This window comes from Aricia agestis, chromosome 17 (genome assembly GCF_905147365.1).
Source record: "Aricia agestis chromosome 17, ilAriAges1.1, whole genome shotgun sequence".
NCBI classification, from domain to species: Eukaryota; Metazoa; Arthropoda; class Insecta; order Lepidoptera; family Lycaenidae; genus Aricia; species Aricia agestis.
Genome location: NC_056422.1, coordinates 7,885,995 through 7,909,947, shown reverse-complemented (window position 1 = coordinate 7,909,947; position 23,953 = coordinate 7,885,995). Strand labels below are relative to the sequence as shown.

General features: G+C 34.6%; 1 protein-coding gene across 1 annotated transcript in view; it reads right to left on the bottom strand.

Annotated features, from left to right (window-relative positions):
• LOC121735357 (monocarboxylate transporter 4-like) overlaps window positions 1-15,461 on the bottom strand; it is a 124,358-nt gene extending 108,897 nt beyond the window's left edge. The window contains exon 1 of the mRNA XM_042126159.1: window positions 15,298-15,461. The gene's annotated coding sequence lies outside the window, so the exon portion shown is untranslated. The remainder of the gene's footprint in view (window positions 1-15,297) is intronic.
• Between the last annotated feature and the right edge of the window lie 8,492 nt (window positions 15,462-23,953).

The window sequence follows — 23,953 nt, the reverse complement described above, 5'->3', positions numbered from 1 at the left end:
AAATCAAAGGTATTTTCAGCGGTGTAAATTAGGTTTTTTATGTTTGTGGTTGATTCTTTAAGATTCTTCTATTGATTCTTAATAGGGGAGGGTAGGGAAGGGAAGGGAATAGGGGAGGGTAGGGAAGGGAATAGGGTAGGGGATTGGGCCTCCGGTAAACTTACTCGGCGAAACACAGCGCAAGCGCTGTTTCACGTCGGTTTTCTGTGAGAACGTGCTATTTCTCCGGTCGAGCCGGTCCATTCATGCCGAAGCATGGCTCTCCCACGTATAAAGAGCAGCTTCATTTTGATAAGAAAATCAACATTTTTATTTGCGAAAAATCTTGAAAGTGGTAGCTAACAGAGATAGAAAGGATTTCATACTTTGATTTGATGGTCCTAAAATATGGATTGTTCTATTTGTAGGACAAAGTTACTCTTAAATTGTAAAACTATAAACCTACCAATATACAAAAAATCTGTTAGGGTTCCGTTTTAGGGTTCTGTAATCAACAAAATGACAACCATGTCTACGGTATCTTATAACGGAACCCTAACCAGCTAAAAAGTAACATTGTTCTACAAATAGAACTATCCATATTTTAGGACCATCAAATTAAAATATGAAATCCTTTCTATCCCTGTTAGGCTGTTAGCTACCACTTTCAAGATTTTTCGCAGATAAAAATGATGTTTGTCTAATCAAAATGAAGCTACTCACAAAAAATTAGCTTGATAGTAATAAAAAAAATGTTCTAGGGCTCCCTGGCTAATAATATTTTATTTAATTTAAATATTCTCGCCGTACTGTATGAAGGCAAAGTTTTGGGACTGTTTGAACAGAAAACTAGCTGATATTATACAATAATTGCTAACAAATGATTTTTTATATTGCAATAAGTTGTTACATTTGCATTCGTACACAGAATATCGGTTGCCTGACGATAGGACAAATTGAAGATGTTACTAATAATATTATTAAGACATTAAATTAGCAAAATAATAATTGAAGATAAGAAAATGAATTGTAGTAAATAATTATAACTCTTAATTATTTAATTGTACCTAAGTGACTTGTAAAATTTGCACGCCATCCAAAGGCAAAATAAGAGGACTGTTTACCCGACTGACATCATAATATTGTACCTTATTTTAGCAAATAAACGATTTCTATTCTAACCCACATACTACTTGGAATAGTCTTCTAGGGCCGTGCACATCGCTTTCTGCTTGATAGGAGCCGTTTAGCTGTGTTAGCCAAGTTATGGAAGATCTGTAAACTGCACATTGTTTTGGCTCAGTACCGTAAATAACAACATCTGCTAAATGTTATATTAATAATTGTGTTATGTGTATGAAAACGAAGAATATAAATATTACACACATAACATAATATTATTATAACGGATATATCCAGTGGTCTAACGTCCTGTTAGGATAGTTAGGTACTTACGTAGATAATATATTGGCATGGGGGGGGGACGGTGGATTCGAAAGGGCTGATATTTAAAATAAAATAAAGACACCAAAAAAAGTTTAAAAAGTAATGAAATAATATTTACTGACTTTAAGTTCAAAGTAACTATTTCACCGAGAATGACATTTTCTAAAAATGATTCCTAGCTAGATCGATTTATCGCCCCCAAAACCCCCCTATAGCCAAGTAAACTAACCTACAAGTTACAACCGGGCAACCGTCAAGTTCCTGATTACCTCGATTCGGAGTTTTTTGGCAGGGTTTTTCTTAATTTCTTTAATTTAATTCCATGCTTTTTAAACATGTGTTGGTTATAGTACAGAATAATTCCTATTAGCAGGATCATATCCCCATAATTACTTTTAAATGTCCTTTTCGATGAGGCCGTTAATAATATAAGCCCAAACATGAAACCTCCACTTTGGCACAACTTCGGGTTCATACGGAGCTCGGCTCCTATTTTTTTTTTATGAAATAAGGGGGCAAACGAGCAAACGGGTCACCTGATGGAAAGCAACTTCCTTCGCCCATGGACACTCGCAGCACCAGAAGAGCTGCAGGTGCGTTGCCGGCCTTTTAAGAGGAATAGGTTAATAGTGGGGGGGTAAGGAAGGGAAGGGAAGGAAATAGGGGAGGGAATAGGGGAGGGTAGGGAAGGGAATAGGGTAGGGGATTGGGCCTCCGGTAAACTCACTCACTCGGCGAAACACAGCGCAAGCGCTGTTTCACGCCGGTTTTCTGTGAGAACGTGGTATTTCTCCGGTCGAGCCGGCCCATTCGTGCCGAAGCATGGTTTCCCCACGTATAAATTTAATGCAGGTGATGCTGCAGCCACAGGCCACGGAATGCAAAATATTATATTGACTGTTTATCAACGTCTTACTGGTTGTCGCAATTAAAATGAGCCCAAACACAAAACCTTGCTCTTAGCTAGTGAGGAGTTGGGTAACATATTGATTACCAGGTGATGCTGCACAAGGTCAACTTTCCATTAATGTGTATATGTATATTGTATATTCACAATTGTCACGAACTAGAATAAAATATTAAACCCATCAACCACCGCGAGTTGCTAACGGCCTTTCATGAACCAGATAAAACCTGATTTTCCAGCACTAAGCAGGTTGATGATGATGAACACTCTCGATCATGTCAGCTTTCGAACAAAAAAACTAGATCAAAATCGGTCCACCCGTTTGGGTGCTACGATGCCACAGACATACACACACAGACAGACACGTCAAACTTCTAACACCCCTCTTTTTTGTCGGGGGTTAAAAACAAGTAAATGCCACTAGGAAAAAGATGTTTTGCACTTTATTTTATTGAAGCTGTTCTTTCTTCTTAAAATAAGTTACTAATACCTATACTACTTACATTTTGAAGTCACATGATACAAATATTCAACAGTACCACTGACCTCTATAATACACTGGACAGGCTATGCCGTACAAAATGACAGCTATTTCTTATGCCGATTTGAAGTGCCGCAATGAGCTTACTTTGAACTAATTTATATAGAAAATGACAACCGCCATTTGCAAAATAGTAGTTCCAAGTACACTCACTACTGCTTTCACATAGCAATCAGCGCCAATATGGCGACATTCAAATAGGAATATTTTATTGATAGCGATCGCTTGTCCAGTGTATTATAGAGGTCAGTGAACAGTACCTAATCCTTACACCCATATAATTTATTACCACAATCAATTTAATTTTTACCACATTTTGTCAAATCATCATACCGCCGCGCTCCCTTTTCACTAGACTCGTATAAACGGGGCTCCACAGATAATAAATGGCACACATGCCAGCGACTTTTTGCACCCCGGGATATAATGAATTACCAACAACTCGCATAATTTTATATCAACCTGACTGGAAAATATTATGACTAAAGTGTGCACTATATGAAAATATAACCTAAAGTTTACTGGTATGTCATAGTATCGTTAAAGTTGTTGGTTAAATTTATATTTATTTATATCTGAGTAAAGTTTAAAAGCTTTTAGAAAATGGCTTCTAATTCTATGGCTTTTTATGCTGAATTGTAATGTACTTATATTTAATTGCCTTATTTCATGACCAACCAAAAAAAAATTATTAAAAGGGTTCTAAAATATGAAATTGTGATTACTTATTTTCTTTTTACAAAAATATTTTGTCATTTTCCCTAATAAGGCCCTTTAGGTACAAAGCATTCAAATCTTATTAAAGATCAAAAGTATCCTTGAGAAAAAATTCGAGAATCTTCTTTGAATATATTGATCATCACAATGAAATTTTCCTTCTAATCTGTACTTACATCCTTTTGCGCCGTCATTTTCAGTAGAATAATTTATCTCACGAATAACTTTTCCGGTTGTCACTTTGCGTAATAGAATGTTGTTTAAAATGGCCGGGCGTTTGTTTTTCTTACACATTTCTTCTCTAAATGATTGTATTACGTGAAAATAATGGGAGAGGAGCTTAAAGATATTCGCTTGACACATCTGGGGCAATTCAAATAATGAAATATTCAAACTTAAAGGCCGCACACAGTTTTTAGACTGTTTGCGAAAACTAAAGTCGGCAACCGGTGCGTTTGTATAACTTACGATATATTTTGGCCGCGTTTTGTTAAACCCCGCTATGGATAAAAAAACGACTAACATTGAAACATCTGTTAATTAATCAATAATTTCTTCGATAGTACAATTACTTAAGGCGAGGATAAACCCCAATTTGTTATTCCGCGACTTCCGGTTTACCTAGTTCCAATATAATCACGAAGTTTTAAAAAATATGAGGTATAAAGCACAATATTTAAAATACCTTAAACCATAAACATTTTAATAAAACGTAATACTTTGGCTGTAATTAATTTACAAACTCACCTCCGATAAAAATCTATTCCATCGAAATATAAGTATTAACTAGGATAATTATACATTTTATTTGAATAAATTGTTAGTAAATCTATATTAAAAACTCTTTAACCGAACAATTTTGTTTCTTAATGTCTATTTCCAAAGATATTAAAAAAAAAAACATGAAAAATAGAGAAGATTCGCTCGCGGTGACTACAGTTTTATGCTAAGCTAAAATGAATCTTATTGCGATGCGTATACTCTTGGTCTTTGGTTGTGTGCAAAGTTATCGTTTTGGATTGAGATTAATCCCCGCCTTAATAATAACAAATTCGGATCGCAATCTACCAATAGCCATCCGTCTGATCACCATCAACCAATAGCGTGTCTTCAAAGGGACCTAAAAATCGAAAATTATGTCTTCCCCTTCTATTTTCCCTCGGCGATCTCATAGTCCTGCGAAGAGAAAGTCATGATGTCGTCAGTCTACAAAATTTTTGGTTTGCTCGAAAAGTCCTTGTTTAAATTATTTTACTTATAAAAATATTGATATCGCCTTTCCCAGTCCAATACTGGTTTTATTTAAGTCCACATGATTTTAAATCGAACATATTTAAACTTTGGAAGCTACAGAAAGTTTTGTGGATACCTAAAATAACTAAAGGGTTCGCTCTAGTTTCAGCTTTACGTTCTACTTACAGAAAGTAGCTAAGGGCCGATTATTTTAACAAAACCTTGTCTTTGCCCACAACTTAATTCGTGAACATAACGTAACTTCGTAAATTCCTTTATATTCTTAAATAATGAGGCCCAGGCTTAATCGATAAACTGGTTTAGATGTAATTTAAACTGGTTAATCAATTTAACCATGAACAGGTAAAAGACAGATGCAATTTCATACTTACTACTAAGTAAAGCGTAACATGGATAAACGAAATTCTGGCAATTATAAGTTTGACCTCTATAAAGTCTGGTAGAACTTAAAGCACAATACCGAAAAAAATATTGAGACTGGTCCTTAATCTTCAATTGATCACGAGGATTTTTTTTCGAAATTCAATAGGTTTTCAGAAAAAAATGTAATTTAATTTTTGCAGAAAAATCGATGACCACATCGATTTTTCTGCAAATATTCTATTAACTTCGTAACCTGTTGGCTTAGAGCTTTGAAAATATTTTATTTAATACATTATCAGTTAAACTACTGTCCCTCACGAGGAATTTTTAATCGAACAGTCACGTCCATGGGAATGGTATGTGAAAAGTACAATTTTCTCCTACTTCGACCTATCAAGGACGCGGCGAGCGTCGTAACCGCTACTTTACAAGGCGTGCTGATAAGAATGTTATTTTAATATCTTTAACGTTGATTTTCGTACTGACAGACATCGGCCTGCTAAGGGTGTAACTGATTTGCGTAACAAATCAGTTACACCCTTTTTGTACTGGCGCGGGCGCTAAAACATATTACATAAAATCAGGCGCTCAAAACAGACCAAGTAAAAAATGTTGTTTATGTGATTAATGTTCGCATTCAGCGTGTTTCGTGAGATAAATGGGTTGACGCGGTCAACTTACACATGAAGGGATAATTTCAGTGAGCCAGAGGTCCCAACAACTCATCCACGTTTTGTTTTTTAGCCCAGATTTTCGTTTTGGTTGTTTTTTTAATCAAAAGATATTTTTAAATAATTATAACTGAAAAACATGGTTAAAACGGAGTTTTTGTCTTTTTCCTGTGACTTTTCTAAAATTAGAAATATTTTCTACTCCCTTTATTACACGTATATTGATTCTCCAAACCTTATTTGTGTAAGGGCGCGTTCTAACATGCGCGTTTTCTGCGTGGATGGATTCAAAGCGCGTTGTGCGTTTTCTCAAACGTTTTAGCTTTTTGAGGTTCTAATTTCTATGCTTAATTATATAATATTATTATAGCTTATTTTCATACATTTCCACAAACCGCGTACGCGCAAAAAATGCAGACGTCTGAACGCGCCTTATACCTAGATATTAAATGTCAAATAATAATACACAAAAACAGATAAAGGACAATTTACTTTACACTATAATTAATTTCCTCTATCCTGTAGGTTTTAAACAGTGATGATTATACTGTAAAGATATAATGTACTTTCAGAAAACGGCATAATATAAAATTCTGCAAGGTTAGTTAGAAGGAAACGCGAATGCAGATATTCCAACAAAAGTTTTCCTTACAAGACGTAACGACTGATTTGTTCAAGATATCTTGTACTGATAAATCCAATATTCCGCTATTTCCATTCACAACGAGTGTTTCGCCTGCGGTATATAATATGATTTTACAATAAAAATTCTATGAGACATCTTATAAATAAAATTCTCGTGTCACAATGTTAGGCCGCATATTCCTCTGAAACGGCTTTACTGATTTTAACCGTTAGTGGGTCTGAGAATCGGCTACTGGGTACTTATTATATTGATAAGTGCATTTGTTGAATAAATAATAGTAAATTATTACAACTCGAGACTGACGACGACCATTATTTGTGCGACAGGATAGCGATGGACGTTGCCATGGTGACATATTTATTTAGTCACTTCAATAAAATAATGCGGGCGAAATACTTTATATGGCAAAGAAACGTTTGCCGGGGCAGCTAGTCTAAATATATTATTATTCATTTCTTTCCTCAGATCTTTTAAATTTCGTAAAATTCCGTTTGTCGCAAATAAGTACGAATATATTATATAATTAGTATTTAGAGTGAAAGATGTGGCTATTTAAACTAAGAGGAACTTTTTTTTTAATATTAGCCTATTTTGTGCCACTGCTGGGCAAAGGCCTCCCCCAGGGTCTTCCATTTTTCTCGCTCCTGCGCCACCGTCGGCCAGCCCGGCTGGTATGCCTCCAGCTCATCGCGCCATCTCTTTCTTGGCCGGCCACGGTTGCGTCGTCCGCCTTCGGGTCGGGACGAGGGACTTAGCTTTAAATTAATTTTGTTCTTGATATTCTACCAAGCTTAAATCTCAAAGAAATCTACATTAAAATCTTAATAAGTACGAAGAAATATTATTTGACGCCACTAGTTGGTGACATACAATATAAAAGTTATAAAACATAAGGTTTAACTTTATGTTCTACTAGCTGTTGCCCGCGACTTCGTCCGCGTTAGCATAGACCACGTCCCAAGTATTATTGTACAAAAATATTCAATATACAGAATTGACCTTCCTTATAATATTTAGATGTTTTAGAATTTTTCAAATCGGACCAGTAGTTCTTCAGATTAGCTCGTTCAAATAAGGCCTTCCAAATAATTTCCCTCGTTTTTTCCACTCTTTTCTCTATTTCTTAGCTCCTATTAATACTGGCATGATAAAATATAGCCTATAGCCTTTCTCAATAAATGGGCTATCTAGCACTGAAAGAATTTTTCAAATCGGACCAGTAGTTCCTGAGATTAGCGCGTTCAAATAAGCCCTTTCAAATAATTTCCCCCCGTTTTTTCCACATTTTCCTCTATTTTTAGCTCCTATTAGTTATAGCGTGATAAAATATAGCCTGTAGCCTTTCTCGATAAATGGACTATGTAACACTGAAAGAATTTTTCAAATCGGACCAGTAGTTCCTGAGATTAGCGCGTTCAAACAAACAAACTCTTCCGCATTATAATATTAGTATAGATTTTTCCACATTTTCCTCTATTTCTTCGCTCCTATTAGTCTTAGCGCGATAAAATATAGCCTATAGCCTTTCTCGATAAATGGGCTATCTAACACTGAAAAAATTTTTCAAATCGGACCAGTAGTTCCTGAGATTAGCGCGTTCAAACAAACAAACAAACAAACAAACTCTTCCGCTTTATAATATTAGTATAGATTTTGGGTAATCTAAATACGGGTTATAACGAAACATTTTCAAGTTGCGTTGTTAGAATTTTAACAGTGTCATTCAATTTGGAACGTGTTTTTAGTTTGGAATAAATCGTTTTATATTTGTTAAATATCTAGATTTGCTCCGGGGCAGGGCAGGCCGAATGGATGCGAAAGTAGCCGAAGTTTAAATTGCTAAGTATGTACTTATGCTACGTATTGTAAATTGTAATAGTACCACTAATATGTATTCTGTGATAGTACTAAGTCTAGGTGCTTCGTGGATCACCGGTTTTGTTCAGCTATTTGCGTATCGATTCCGCCGGCCCTGCCTGCTCGGCATAAAAATCGTTGGAGCCGATTCCGAGATTCCAATTATATATACCTATATATATATATATATATATATATATATATATATATATATATATATATATATATATATATATATATATATATATATATATATATATACAAGAATTGCTCGTTTAAAGATATAAGATATGAAGGCTTCTCTACTACTAAACTACATGAAGTTTCATAGTTCATACTACATCTTCTTCCTCCTTTCAATTGAAATACCTTGAGTGGCTAATTTTAATAATTAAAATAAAATAGTCGTCATAATCGTTATCCTTAGATATTAAACTTAAACATCAAATAAACGTAAAAGTCAACATTTATTATAAGCAACATAAAATATTTCGTATATGAAATTTGAGGGAAAAGTTGACTAAATTCATTTATTATATTATTTCCTGAAAGGTAACGACGCTTTAGTGAAATATTCATTAATGAAATAATCAAGTAATTTCGTTGATAAAGTTAGGATATTTACCCTTTTAGCTTAATTAATTTCAGCCAAGTTAATAACTGTCCCCACTTCACATCGTCAACATAGGCTAAGTCCGAAATTATAACGTCGAGAGTGCGTTCACATTTTGCTGCAGTTTCTATGCGACTGACTCTTATTCCGTCAGAATAAAAGTCATGTGAGCTAGGCACTCCATAAGTTTTCAGTTTAGTTTATGGATTTTTAGCAGGTTTCATGGCAAAAGGACATAGGATACTTTTTATCCCGAAACATGCACGGTTCCCGCACGATAAACAAATTTTGGTGCAACGGTGTTGCTGGCGTCATCTTGTTCTTAATAAATGTCTCAGTCAAGGAAAATTTCGTCTGATTTTTTTTTTAATAATTTCCAATTAACGCATCTGGGGTGCTGGTTCTTGTCTTTATATTTAACTGCAGGGCCTTCATAATCGTTATCCTAAATTATAGCAATAAAGAACATAACAATGAAACGAGTTGATTGTAATGACGAAAATTCTTATACTATTTAGAAAAGCGAAAATACAAATACCTGTGTTACCAGTTATTAAAAATAATCTTTAAATTCAAATTTTTTAAGCATTCTACATCTAGGGGCACTACCGTGCCCCCAGATGACATGATATGTGCGATTTGTTGATGTAAGTGTCGGTAGAGTTTATACGCCGTGTATATTCAGAAGCTTGGCTCTACATAAGCTTGGCTCTATATCTTTTTCACAGAGTAAGCCTTATGTGGTCGTCTCGGCAACATTTTACATGTAATGTTTTTGGTGGGATTATCCTTTTCAAATATGACATCACTACAATGTATTTTAAAGACCTAGCAAAGGTTACGTAGTAACTATAATATAATTTATGGCAAGGTACCATCCAGCTTGTAAATCATATTATCACAAATTAAAATAATAAATTTAAGATGACCTTCATGGGCACACGCAAACTTTAACACAGTCATATTATAAGTAGCTAAAAGTTGTAAAATCATGCAGTATCATAATATTATTGTTGTACGTTTAACTTGTTACTGTAGCGGGCTTGATATAAAAAGCACATCTCTACTATACTTGATATAGCTGATATCTACAGATAGTTTTTTTTATGAAATAAGGGGGCAAACAAGCAAACGGGTCACCTGATGGAAAGCAACTTCCGTCGCCCATGGACACTCGCAGCATCAGAAGAGCTGCAGGTGCGTTGCCGGCTTTTTAAGAGGGAATAGGCTAAAAGGGGAGGGTAGGGTATTGGGCCTCCGGTAAACTCACTCACTCGGCGAAACACAGTGCAAGCGCTGTTTCACGCCGGTTTTCTGTGAGCCCATGGTATTTCCCCGGTCGAGCCGGCCCATTCGTGCCGAAGCATGGCTCATCACGTGAGGACACTATAAGAAAAGTTTAGCGTATTATTAAACTCAGGTTTCCAAGCTTATGCTGACATGACCTTATAATTTAACCAAGTAGAAACGAGAGACGATTCAAGTAGCGCTTGACTCGCCGAGATTCAGGTTGGGATGTTTCTAATCGATTGTTAAAATATCATGACTTTATTATAATTTAGTCTACAATCAATCCAGTCGGCGTATCATGCGTGTAAAAAAATCTTTCAGAGCGAACTCTAGATAGATACAGTTCCCTTTGAGAGTAGCGGCGTTGAAACATTATTTTTTTTACTTTTGTATATCGCAAAAAATTGCTCTTCCAGCATTGCTACTTTTACAATGAACTCTCTGCAAGACGTAACACATACACACCGTGATGTATTATCACTGAGTTTTGTTACACATGAACCGATTTGGTTTATTTTCATCTTGAAATATTCGTGGAGGTCCAGGGAAGGATTATATTTGTAAGTATGGGACGAAGAATAAAGAGGTAAATGTTTAAATATACGTGTGCTAACTTTGTCCAGTATGGCAACATAAAGTCACGTAAAAAATGTGTTTAATTAATAGTAATAGTGTAGGCGATTTACCTCTATAAAGCGGAAATGGAATAAAATGGCAACCCCGGCCTATAACACGATGGGTCTAATGGACCGTGCGTTCACGATCACTGGTAATGGCGAACGCACGAATTAGACATTATTTAGATAAATTATAATCTGGATAAATTGTAGGTTAATTCTAATCCATTGAGGGTGTTTGAAATTCTAATAGGTTGGGGAAAAAGTCTTTTCACATTACAGTATGTATGAACTTGTCATAAAATATATATTATACCAATAATTGTATCTGGCTGATTTTGGTATCATTAAAAAGTTTTAATTTTACAGGAGACAATACTACCTATATACTTTAGTCAATTGTAAATAAACTTTATAAAAAAAACCTTTTGAATTTTTATATGAAATGCGAAGAAACTTTTTCCCCAACCTAATATTTGCCACTGGGTGCCGCTATGTAGCCTTAGGTCTATCGTGTCAAAATGCTGTCATATCACAATATAGTTGTCATGTGTCACGGTATAGCTGTTATGTGTTACGATAATATTATGTCAATTTGACACGGTGCAAATGACACGTGGCAAATAGAATTTGAGACCCCCTCATTAAAACCTGTAGTGATGGTTATTAGAAAAGTTATTTTTCTTGCTTATACCAGTATACTCTGTCACAAAAGTATTAAATAACACAAAAAAAATTAAAATGTGGCAACATAATGTCATCCCTTTCAAATCAATCTAAGAAAAAGGGATGACACTACGATGTTGCCACTTTTTAAAAAATAATACCTAACACTTTTTTGACAGACTATATTTATCAGCAATGAATTCAATATTTGATTTCATTTCACCCCATTGTCGTAAAGCACGTTGTATATTATTGCCTTTAATTCGAACACATTTAATTACAAAAATGTATTTTTAGGGTTCCGTACCTCAAAAGGAAAAAACGGAACCCTTATAGGATCACTTTGTTGTCCGTCTGTCCGTCCGTCCGTCTGTCAAGACCCTTTTTCTCAGGAACGCGTGGAGGTATGAAGCTGAAATTTATATCAATTACTCAGGTCTACTGTCCCTTGAAGCTGTGAAAAAATCAAACTTCTAAGCCAACGCAATCAAAAGATACAGCCGTTTATGCCGCAAATTTTCGACACTTGCAAGGGAATCAAAACCTACAGGGTGCTTCCCGTGAACTCAGAATCTTGAAATTTGGTACGAAGCAACGTCTTATAGCATAGATAAAGGAAAAATTACGAAAACCATAAATTTTTAGTTACATCACATAATATATTTTTTTTTAATAATTTTAAACTTACTACCCATTTCCTCATAAACGCGTAGAGGTATTAAATTGAAATTCATACCAAATACTCAGGTCTATAATACCTTTAAGCTGTAACAAAATCAAACTTCTATGTCAACGCAATCAAAAGAAACAGCAATTTAAGCTGCATATTTTGAAACTCGCAAGTACTCGCAAGGGAATCAAAACCTAAAGGGTACTTCCAGTCGACCTAGAATCTTGAAATTTGGCATGAAGCAACGTTTTATAGCACACATAAAGGAAAAATTCCGAAAACCTTAAATTTTGTTATGAATTTCATTTTGCAATAAAAATACCATAGTTATGACTCGATTATCGTAATGAACGAACTTTGTAAACCTTGCAGGTTTGTACGGAACCCTCGGTGCGCGAGTCCGACTCGCACTTGGCCGGTTTTTTTTTAAATAATACTACTACTTAAGCTAATTAATATTGTTCCATTTGTGTTTTAATAAGTTCAAATCATAGACTTAATATATTTAGCATTATAGGTTTATGGTTCAAATCATAGACTTAATATATAATGGTTCAAATAATTAACACAGTGAACAAGGCTCGATAATTGTTTACCTTTAGTTATGTTTCATTTTAGAAACGACACATGAGAGACAAAGTTAAATTAAGTATACGATGTGATAATTTTTAGTAAGAGGTAGTAATTAAGTAATAAAGGTAAGTATTACTAGAGATTTAGTAGAGTATGATTAAAACACGGATAATAAAATATGCTAAAACAGACTCAAATTTTAAACAAATCCATAATTTAGCTTCATACTCTCGATCATTGTTTTAATCACACTCATGTCACTCCCATGTTTAATTAGGCATTCTATTGGGACCAATATATTATAACTTTTAAATAAAACATAACCTAATATTTAAACATCATACATACATTGTGCGTTTAATAATAAAACAATCATAATAATGAAATGATATTAATAATATTAATCGCAAACAACAGGACAAAGTAATACGGCTGATTTTTCAATCGTCAGATAAGATTTACCAATGGAATAAATTTGGCGTTTTGACAGATTTTATAATATGGAAAAAATGTCAAAGTGTCATATTTATTCCTTAGGTTAAAGTTATCTGACGAATGAAAAATCGGCCCTAAATTGCAAAGGTTTTTTTTTTTCCAAAGGCATTTTTTTTTTCAAATTAAACCTTTTACGCCTTTTCAGTAGAAACACTATAAATCATATTATGAAATGTGCAGACAATAAAAATAATCGGCCAAGTGCGAGTCGGACTCGCACACGAAGGGTTCCGTACCGTTATAGAGAAAAAATAGGCCAAAAATTGTGTTTTTGTATGGGAGTTTTTAAGTTTTTATTTTATTTAAATATTACTATTGATTATTAAAGTACACATATATTTACGAACTTTGTGAAAATTTCAAGTGCCTACCTGTTGCCATTATTGATATCTAGCAAAAAAGGCTAAGAAAATCATGTTTGTTGTGGGAGCCCCCCTTAAATATTAATATTATTTTGTTTTTAGTAATTGTTGTTATATCGGCAACAGATATACATAATCTGTGAAAATTTCAGAAGTCTAGCTATTGCGGCTCTTGAGATACAGCCTGGTGACAGACAAACAGACGGACAAACGGACAGACGGACAGACAACAAAGTAATAGGGTCCCGTTTTTATCCTTTGGGTACGGAACCCTAAAAATACAAAATAATATTATGAACGCAGACAGTAACGCAGACAGTCAGCTAACTGTAGCTCATAATAATCACATAATATAATAAGGATAGAAGCTTATATGCCAAATACATAACTTACCAAGAAATATAGCTGTAATCTGCATATGATATTTAATAAGAGAATGTCGCAAATACATAAATTGTGGAGATTCCTAATACAAAAAGATCCCAGTAACGAGGCGCTGGCGCTTACGGTTTTTGAGTCTTTCTAGCCAAGTTATAAGCGTGCCAACTGCCAACAAACCTATCGAGACCTTCCTACGTTGAACCATGTTTGACAACAGCTATGATTATCAACATTAACTTAGATCTATCTTAGTAGTCATAATTAACATTTATTTCCGTGGTGCTTTCCCCTTAGTTATTTGACTTTCGGTCATTGCAGCTTGATGGGGTCTTCCGCCTTTTTATGGGGAGGGAAAACTGAATACTCCTCCTCCTATCTTCTCCTGATTAATTTCGTTGCGGGTCCCAAGACAGCTTTAGCATATCCCTCGGGCTCCTTTAGATCATAATATCAAAGAATTTTTGTGGTTGGATATCAAAGAATATTATTCTGGTGACATAGGAGATACAACGATCTGGTGGGCCAAAATAAAACAAAAATTTTTAGTCTGCAAAAACCCGTTAAAAAAACATGATATATTATGATTGGTAACATTGTCTAGAGTTGGCACAATTGACAAATTGGCAAAGTCGGTTTTATCTTTTATTATTTTGTATTTTAGAATCATGGCAATAATAATCGTTATGACGAGATTTGGTACAGGTTTCATTTGTCAGAAATTGTCCATGAAATACGGGTCATATCTTACGTGTCCCAACTCCCAGGGGAAATTTAATTTTATGCCTCATTTCATATTGGTAACGCACAAAATTTTGTGTCAGTTTAGATGTTATAATTTACTGAAAAAGAAATAGGTATGAACTTTTCCCCCTCAAAAATTGACAAAATAGCAAAAATAATTCAAATTGGGGGAATTATTTAATTTTTTATTGCATTTGATTCTATAGACTGTGGTAATAGTATAATTAAGTTTAAGTCAATAATTACCTGATAGAACGCTTTGAGTTTTTGATTCCTAATAAAAAAAGTACATGATAGGTCACTATTATAATTCGCTACTCAACTACTTTACCTAGTTACTTAAAATAGGGGTATAATTTTTCATCGTATTTCTAAGCAAATCATGATAATTATTAATAAATAATAGATTTGAAACTGCGTATCTTATTTACTATCACAACATAATTATTTAGTAATTAGGTACTGGCTACTGCACGTGTGTTTAATACAAAATAATTTATTTACTTACTTTATCCAGTATGTTCAAGCTTTTTATTCTCGCACGATAAAAAAAACACTTTTCAAAAATCGAACGGCAATTTGACACAACACTGACACTCGAATTTAATTAAGCGCGGGAAACGGGCACGAAACGTCAACGCGGTCGCGGCGACGTCTGGCGCGGTACTAACCCGGCAGCGACTAGCCCGGCCAACCTGCACTACAGCGGTGGCCTTGCGTACAACTTACCCTTCTGAAAATTTGTTTCGGCACGCTCATCTGACACTTTATGACACTTTATTTTAGTGTGTAACAAGGGCTTAAAAGATTTTGTTAGTAGCAATTTATTCCAGGGAGTAGTGATGAGTAAAACAATACTCAGAAAGTCTTGGTTTTGGTATTTCTAGTACAATATTGGTCTTGGACTTGGTCAAATCTGCCTGATGTCGATCTTGGATTTGTTTTTTTTTTTAGTTTTAGGATAGTCTTGGTTTTTTTGCAAGACCAAGACTAAGGCTGCAATACCGATTTTGCTCATCACTACCAGGGAGTCTGCTTGTAGGTACCGAAACTCATGTTTGCATGGGCGTAGCGAGGTACGTGCAGGGGGGGCACTAACCTAACTCCCCTACAGGAGCGATCGGTCGTTACCTAAACGTAGAAACGTAGAGCGGAGAGTGCGCTCGCTAATATCTTGTTTTTAATTTTTACCTCACCTTCAATACTATTGTGAGATACTCATATTATGTAAAAAGTCACGAATTCAAAGTCCAGGATTTTCTTAATCTGCCACCCCCCCAAAAAGAATAAACCCCCCCCCCCCCCCCCTACATAGAATCCTGGCTAAGAGCGCGTTCAGACGTGCGCGTGTTCTACTAGCGTATGGGAAAACGCGCAGTCTGCGCGCGTGTTTTCCCATACACTGTAGAACACGCACACGTCTGAACGCGCCCTAAGCCCATGCATGTTTGGCCAATGTTTGTACATACAGCTTTACCGAATACCGTGTATGTTATTCTATGTAATCATACAAACAGATAATAGTTTAAACTAACTCATCACCGACAATTTATATCATTCTATTATTGTTACCTCAGATTTTAGTTCGAAAATACTAGAAATGCTAATTGTACATATAGATTATAGGTCGTTCTTTACTACGTACTTTTATTAAAGTGGCTTTATTTAGGTGTTAATTTATTTAGTTCTACAATGAAACCTAATCATATAAACACGGCGTGAAACCGATATAGGTATCTGCAATAATGAAATCATTATTCATCCCAGGATTATTTGGCCTTCGAGGGGATAATCACACCGGTCCCTGAGGCCCCGTCAACAAGCTCGTCGTGGGAGGCTGTAAATTTGACCTCTGTGGGGTTGAACATTTTGACAGATTACATAATTTAGGAGCCCTTATCAATCTAAATTTCATATGAAGAAATTAGAGGAGAACATAATATTATCTTTGCAGTGACATTTCGATATCATTATCACTAATATCCATACTAATATTATCCATACTTCCATACTAATATTATAAATGCGAAAGTGTGTCTGTCTGTCTGTCTGTCTGTCTGTCCGTCCGTCCGTTTGGCTATTATGTCTGTCGTACGAGGAGACAGAATCAATATTGCACTATATCACCTAAATATACAAACTTTTACTTCCCTTTAAAATCATAAAAATATCTGTTCTAATCACACACACACGTACACGTGCACTATGTGTGCACGTGTATGTGTGTGCACACATACATACACATACTCACAAACACAAAATAGTTTACATGTATACTGGCATGCAGTTTCTAGGTATTAGTTTTTATAAACAAAAATTGTAAACAAAAATTTTACGTTACTTACCTGTTATATTTTATAGTTAAATGTTGTTAAGTATGCTATAGTTTATGGAAGAGCGGGGCTGCCTAATACAAGTAATAATGCTTACCAGGTGGTCCCAATCTTGTGGTGGTCCAAAACTGCTTATTTTGTTAAGTCTATACTGTACATGTAAAATAAATATTTTTTGATTTTTGATTTCTTTTGATCCTATGTCCTTTCTCGGGACTCCAAGTATCTCCATACCTAATTTCAGCGAGAGCGGTTCAGTGGTTTGGGGGTAAAGAGGTAACAGACAGACACACTTTCCCATTCATAACAATATGAGTATGGATGTATGTGCATATAATATATGTAAACAAAAATACATTCGCGGGCAATCATAAAGTATTCATTATTCAAAAGTAACAATAATAATAATTATTCATTAGTCAATTTAACTTTGGACTTTGTCAGTTAAGTTTCGTTTTAAAGTTGAGAAGTAATAACCCTGCAGCTGGCATCGGAAACCATTTTATCTTTTGTGTGGGAACGGAAAATTACCGAGAGGTTTAATTACTTTTCAATAATAATTATATTTTGACCCGATCTACGTTTGTATGTAGATAGGTATAGTAGACTATCTCTTGCTGAATGTCCCTCGGGCTCCCTGAGATCATATCAAAGGGTTTTCGTGGTTGGTTACCGCTGTCGACACATGAGATACAGTGATGGGAATGTGTGGTGGGCCAAAGCCCGTCAAAAAAAATATCTCTTGCTGAAAGATCTCTTAATTTTTCATACTTCTTTTCAAATTCGTAACTTATTTGTGAGAAAAGTCTAGTTGACTAGCGTTATTACAGTTTTCTATTTCTAAAGCCCTCTTTTCCACGCGCGTTGGGAGTTGGGGCAATGATGATTGTGTGGGATATGTGCGTGGCGGCCAAAGGAAGATCTTCCGACCGAGCGAGGTGTTATGCCCGGTCAGGCCGAAGTCCACGTGATATATGTCAGCTGTCGTATATATACCGACGCGCTCAGAAAACTTCGATAGCGCGATGCAGGAATGTTAGGCTAATTGTGGGTACCGCCACATCACTCCCCCCCGAAGACCGGAGGTCGAATCTTGAAGTTTTGTCGCTTGAGTCGCCAGTGCCAGTGAGTTCCAGTGAGTCGGAACTGTTGCAGTGAGTCCCAGTGAGTCGGAACTGTATGTTGCTGCACGGGATCCAGTGAATCGGATAAGCTGCCGTGCGGGGCCGATGCTACGTGCTGACCAGGTGAGATGTGCTCTGCTTGCTGACCGGTCGGTGTAGTGAGAAAGCCCGATGATGCCGATGCGGAGTCGCCCAGGCCGCGGTACATTGCGGCTAGTGGACGATGTACCCGATGAGGCGATGCTGGCTGGCGCGGTGCGGAGGGGCGGGGAGTGATGATGATGAAGGAGGCGTATTCTGTCGAGGGTCACCAATGTGGGATATGTGCGTGGCGGCCAAAGGAAGATCTTCCGACCGAGCGAGGTGTTATGCCCGGTCAGGCCGAAGCCCACGTGATACATGTCAGCTGTCGTATATATACCGACGCGCTCAGATAACTTCGATAGCGCGATGCAGGAATGTTAGGCGAATTGTGGGTACCGCCAAAATTGCAACATACACATTACACAATCGTCGATCACCGGCAAATATCAACATCTCTATGCATCATATAGAGATGTTGATATTTGTCAAAGATCTATATTCGCTTCAAACCATAAAGTTAATATAGACCGTGCCTTTTCGTTAGGAATATTTATTAACTTTATGCTTCAAACGCGTTAAATTTGTCATTCAATCCAACTTGAAGAGGCAGCAAAAAGTTATTCAAACCTTCAATATCAAAATCCATACTAATATTATAAAGGCGAAAGTGTGTCTGTCTGTCTGTTACCTCTTTAAGATTAAACTGCTGAACCGATTATGATAAAAATTTGGTATGGAGATAGGTTGAGTCTCGGGAAGGATATAGGATACTTTTTATGCTGGGAAAATGTACGGTTCCCGCATGATCAACTGCGCAAAAATAAATATCTGCGCCATGGAGTCGAGGGCGTTATCTAGTTTCAAATAATAAAGTTTTACAAGGACGAAATACCAAAATCTAAGAACTAGTAACACTGAGGAGAATTACTGGCGTCAGTGGAAACAATTATAGCACCATTTGGAACTCCACCGGGCAACATTACGGTACATTTCTACAATACAATTAAATTAAGTACTACTTTAGTATCTTGTTTCTACGTTACATAGTTTCTAAGGACGAAGATTGGGAGGGTGTTGAGGAAAATAAAATAAAATAAAATATTTTTTTTCACATTTATTTAAGGTCGCTTAGAACAAAATTATCAGCGACCACAAGAAAAATAATTACAGTAATTTAAATCAAAGTATAAATATTACAAAAATGTTATCTGTATTATATTATGACACTCTTACTACAGTTTATTAACCACTTGAAGTCAGGGAGAGTTCAAAACAAACAAAAAAGGTACAAGTAAGGTAATATAATATTAATATTATATTCCTTCTGTACAATATAAGTTTAGAGGCACAATATAAACATTATTCAGTAGACCATGGATGGTCTGAATAGGGCGCAAGGACATTTTAGCAAGACTAGAGATCGCCCAATGGTCGAAATTTGACCTTAATTTCAAGACATTAGGACTACTACATATATTTTGTATAAAAAATATTGACTTTATCATACTTTTTTCAACTCTTGTCTCTGGGACTCAACTACGTTATACGTTTCCCCATTTTTCGTCAAAAGGGATACAAAGTTTTTGGCTCACGTATTAATATATAGATTTATTAAAACTTTTTTAAGCAGCAGAACGATGTGTGATGAACTTGTGTTTTTATGAAGGTTCAATTTCAAGAAGATCAGGACTATAATATCTGCTATGTAACTTCATAGTAACTTCCAAAAACTCACTTAATTAATATTTCATCCTATAAAAAGCTTGTAGACATGTAGCCATTTTACGATTCATTAAATGAAACATATCACAAACACAAAGTCATTTAAGAACTGCAAGGCTAAATTACATTACTGTGTTTGCTTATACTGTGGAACATAATATACGAACAAATGAGGTAGATGATATTCATTTTCCTCGACTCGCCTGATAAGAAACTGCATGATGACTTTCAAATACATTTATTCTACAATATTATACAGTGGTACACTTTCGGGCAGAGATTCCTCTTACAATTGTTCTTCCGTCAAAATTCGCATCATACTGCGCTCTTGGGGTATTTATACACAATTTTTACCCGTCAACCCCCACTCCAAGTGAAGCGAACGTAGCCTTGGGATTGCACGTTGTCAGTGTGGCCAGATTTAAATATTAAAACTACCATCTAATTTAGTCTAAAATAGTTAAGTTACAATAATTTAGTATTCTAAAAACAATAAACTAAGTACTGAATTACGTAAATCATAACATTCGGCCATCCGACAACGTGCAGCGTCCCGATGCACTCTTAAAACAATCATCAATGGTGCAATACATATAACATATTTTTAGTTATCTATACATTTTCACTATAAACTAACCTATTGTTATTTATATCAAATTAAATTTTACATTTAGAAAAACAATTCATTTGTTTTGTTACAAACCGTGTAGAATGATAAAATATAATATAATAATTAATATTACAATATACAAACATTAATAAAACTAATATAACTTATAAGATTTTTGAACAATAATTGCTTTGCAATTATATCAACCAACATTGTTGAAACAATAAAAACACAAATGTGGTAATTACAGTATTATAGAAGTACAACTATCTAAAATTTTAGTTACTTATGCTGAATTTGTGAACTACACAAAAGCGCATTAGAATAATTATCTTTGCGATTCATTTAATAGAAATTACATAACTCGAGTGTCAAGAAAATAAAATTATATATCACAAAAAACTTAATAGAAACAAACGGCAATATTAAAAATAAGCTTAAATACTTAATAACATCTCACACAAGAAACAAAACAAAATAAAATTACCTATCTTAGGTACTTTATCAAATATCGCTGGTGATATAAACCTCTGGAAGTTTTAACAATTATTGGTCTTCCAATTTTACTTTTAAAGCTACTAGTATGGAACTTCACTTCAGCCGATTCTAATTTTATTTATCATTTGCATCTGTATAGATCTGTGATCATCTGATATTCCCAGAAAAAAACTAACTGTATAATAAATTATCTATATAGAACTTCAAATAGTAATCATCATATTCCCAGGAAAGTATATACTGAATTACATTTTTAAATATCAAGTAATTTAAAATTTATTTTATGTGGAGATGGGAATATATTTTATACACTTTATTAACTTACAAGACTACCCAAAATTAACAAATTTGTTTAAACCATGACATCTTCATGTTAAGCTTTTCTGCAGTAAAGAGCATACTTATTTATGTAATGCCTTTATCACATTTTTCGAAACAATTGTTATAGTACAGCATTTTATAAACTATGCTTCTTTCTAAAATAAAATCTTGTTCAACATAAACTTATGGTAATCAAAAGGCAAAGGTTCAAGGGCAAATACTAAGATTCACTGCAAAAATATAACTTAACTATTAATAATCATAAAAACACAGACTGCATTGATACATTTTTAAATAATACCAAGAAATTACCGGAATTATTAATGAGTAATTTAATTATCATTTTAAATGACTTTCTTCTAATCATCTAAACCAGAGATAGTGTGACACATGCCTGATTTTCTATCGGTTCTCGAATAATTCGGGACTAACTTGGTTATATTTCTAAACATATAGTTTTAAATCTAGATTCCACGAGCTCCAGATCAGGCATAAAACTATAATGTTGAGTCATTTCTATGTTTTTGCTTCGTCTTTAATCTAAATCTCACATGACCCTTAAATACTTTAGGCCAGTTTAGTAATACTAAGTAGTTTAAATAAGTAACTTGTCAGAAATAATAATAATAATAGTTGTTTGGCCACAAGCCCGCAACTTTGGAACAAACTCTTACAAAGGAGAATAGAAAACTACAATACCAACAATAATAATAATAATTAAGTAAAGGAGTTTTGACCTTAAACTTAAAAGTATTTTTTACTTTTAGAATTGTGATACCTATCGCTATCGTTTTTATTTTGTAACATTAGTAGAATATTAACCATTTAACATGAAGGAAGTCGGTTAAAAATAGATATCGTCCTGATGTGTAGGCAAAATTTTGCCATAACCAAATTTTGAAAAGCGTCCGAGTGTCGAATGAACGTTTAATACAATTCAAATAAAGTATGCTGATTGCCGGTCTTCCCCAAGTTGACCTTAACTATTTTCTACATATTCATTAAAAATTTAAAATATAAATGCGTCTAGTTTTACATTTGGGATCATCGATTGTTGTCTACCAAATACTCAATCTAGCGACCACGTGGAACTTTAACTTGACGAATTAAAAGAAAAACATCCCATTGACAAATCATATTAAATTCTACTTCGATAGCAGCTTTGCTAATTCTATTTCAACGAATAATAACCAAAATACTATACGACAGACTGTTATAGAAAATCTATATTTAATCAAACATAAATGCAGTAGAATTTGACAATTTTAAAAGTAAAATACTAATGCAGTAGAATTTGACAATTTTAAAAGTAAAATACTAAAAGTGTGGACCAGAAATATAAGCCAACCCCTTTAAACTTCTCAATATGTACTTATAGTCCGAAGTAGATTTAAGGAAATATAATTAAACGGATCGAATCTTCACTTAGTAATTGTTTACATCAGTAACAGTAGAATTGTCTCATCTCTTTGTTACCGTATTATTCGTAATCGTAACAATTTGAAGTTTTTTTTTTTTTAAATAGGTATCTTAAAATTATTGACTAGGTATACGATTTTTATATACCACCGAATAGAAGCGAACAGTTTGTTTTATAAGAACAGAAATACTACATTACAGTGCTTTGATCTATCGATGATAGGAATCTTGTGGTAGCCATTTTTCTGGATATGACAAAAAAACGTTTGATTTTGTAGATCGCAAAACTGATTGCTTTCAATGACACTACCGTTTACGAGGTAAAGCAAAAAGTTCGCTTAAAAATTGTTCATCCAATTGTCTACAAATTACAATATTATGTAAAAATAATAAATATCTAAAACACAAAAATGTTCCAGTAGAGTTACATTATAATTCTTAATCGTTATAGCTTAATAAGTTTAGCTTACCTCAAAGAAGTTTCTTAGTCTCTTTCAGCTTTTACTTTATATAACTACTAGCTGACCCGGCGAACGTTTTGCCGTATAAATTATTTCTAGTATCAATATTTAAAAAGCAGATAAAAACCTATTCTCAGGTCCAACGAATGTACATACAAAATTTCATTAAAATCGGTTGAGGCGCTCTGGAGGAGCTTGCGAGCAAACACCGACACGAGAAAGTTTCACATAATAATTAATAATAATATATTAGATTCACTCACTCCTAACGCTATCAATCACAAAGCAGTGTTATTTGCAGTTGACATAACTTTGGCAATTATAATCGGGGCGAGCGAAGCGAGCCCTATAATAGTACCTAACACCTATATTCTACAATCTTTACATTTTGTGATACATGGAAAAACTGTCACGCCCATTGCTTTGTATGTTTAACATGATAAGTGCTTTAACATAGTAATTTTTATTTATACCTATGCACCTAGATGCATTATTATCTAGTCTAGTCAAGGAGTGACGATGCGACACGAATATTGACATGGTGAATGTTGAACTTTCAGGATTAATAATATTGGATATTCACTGCAGCGTT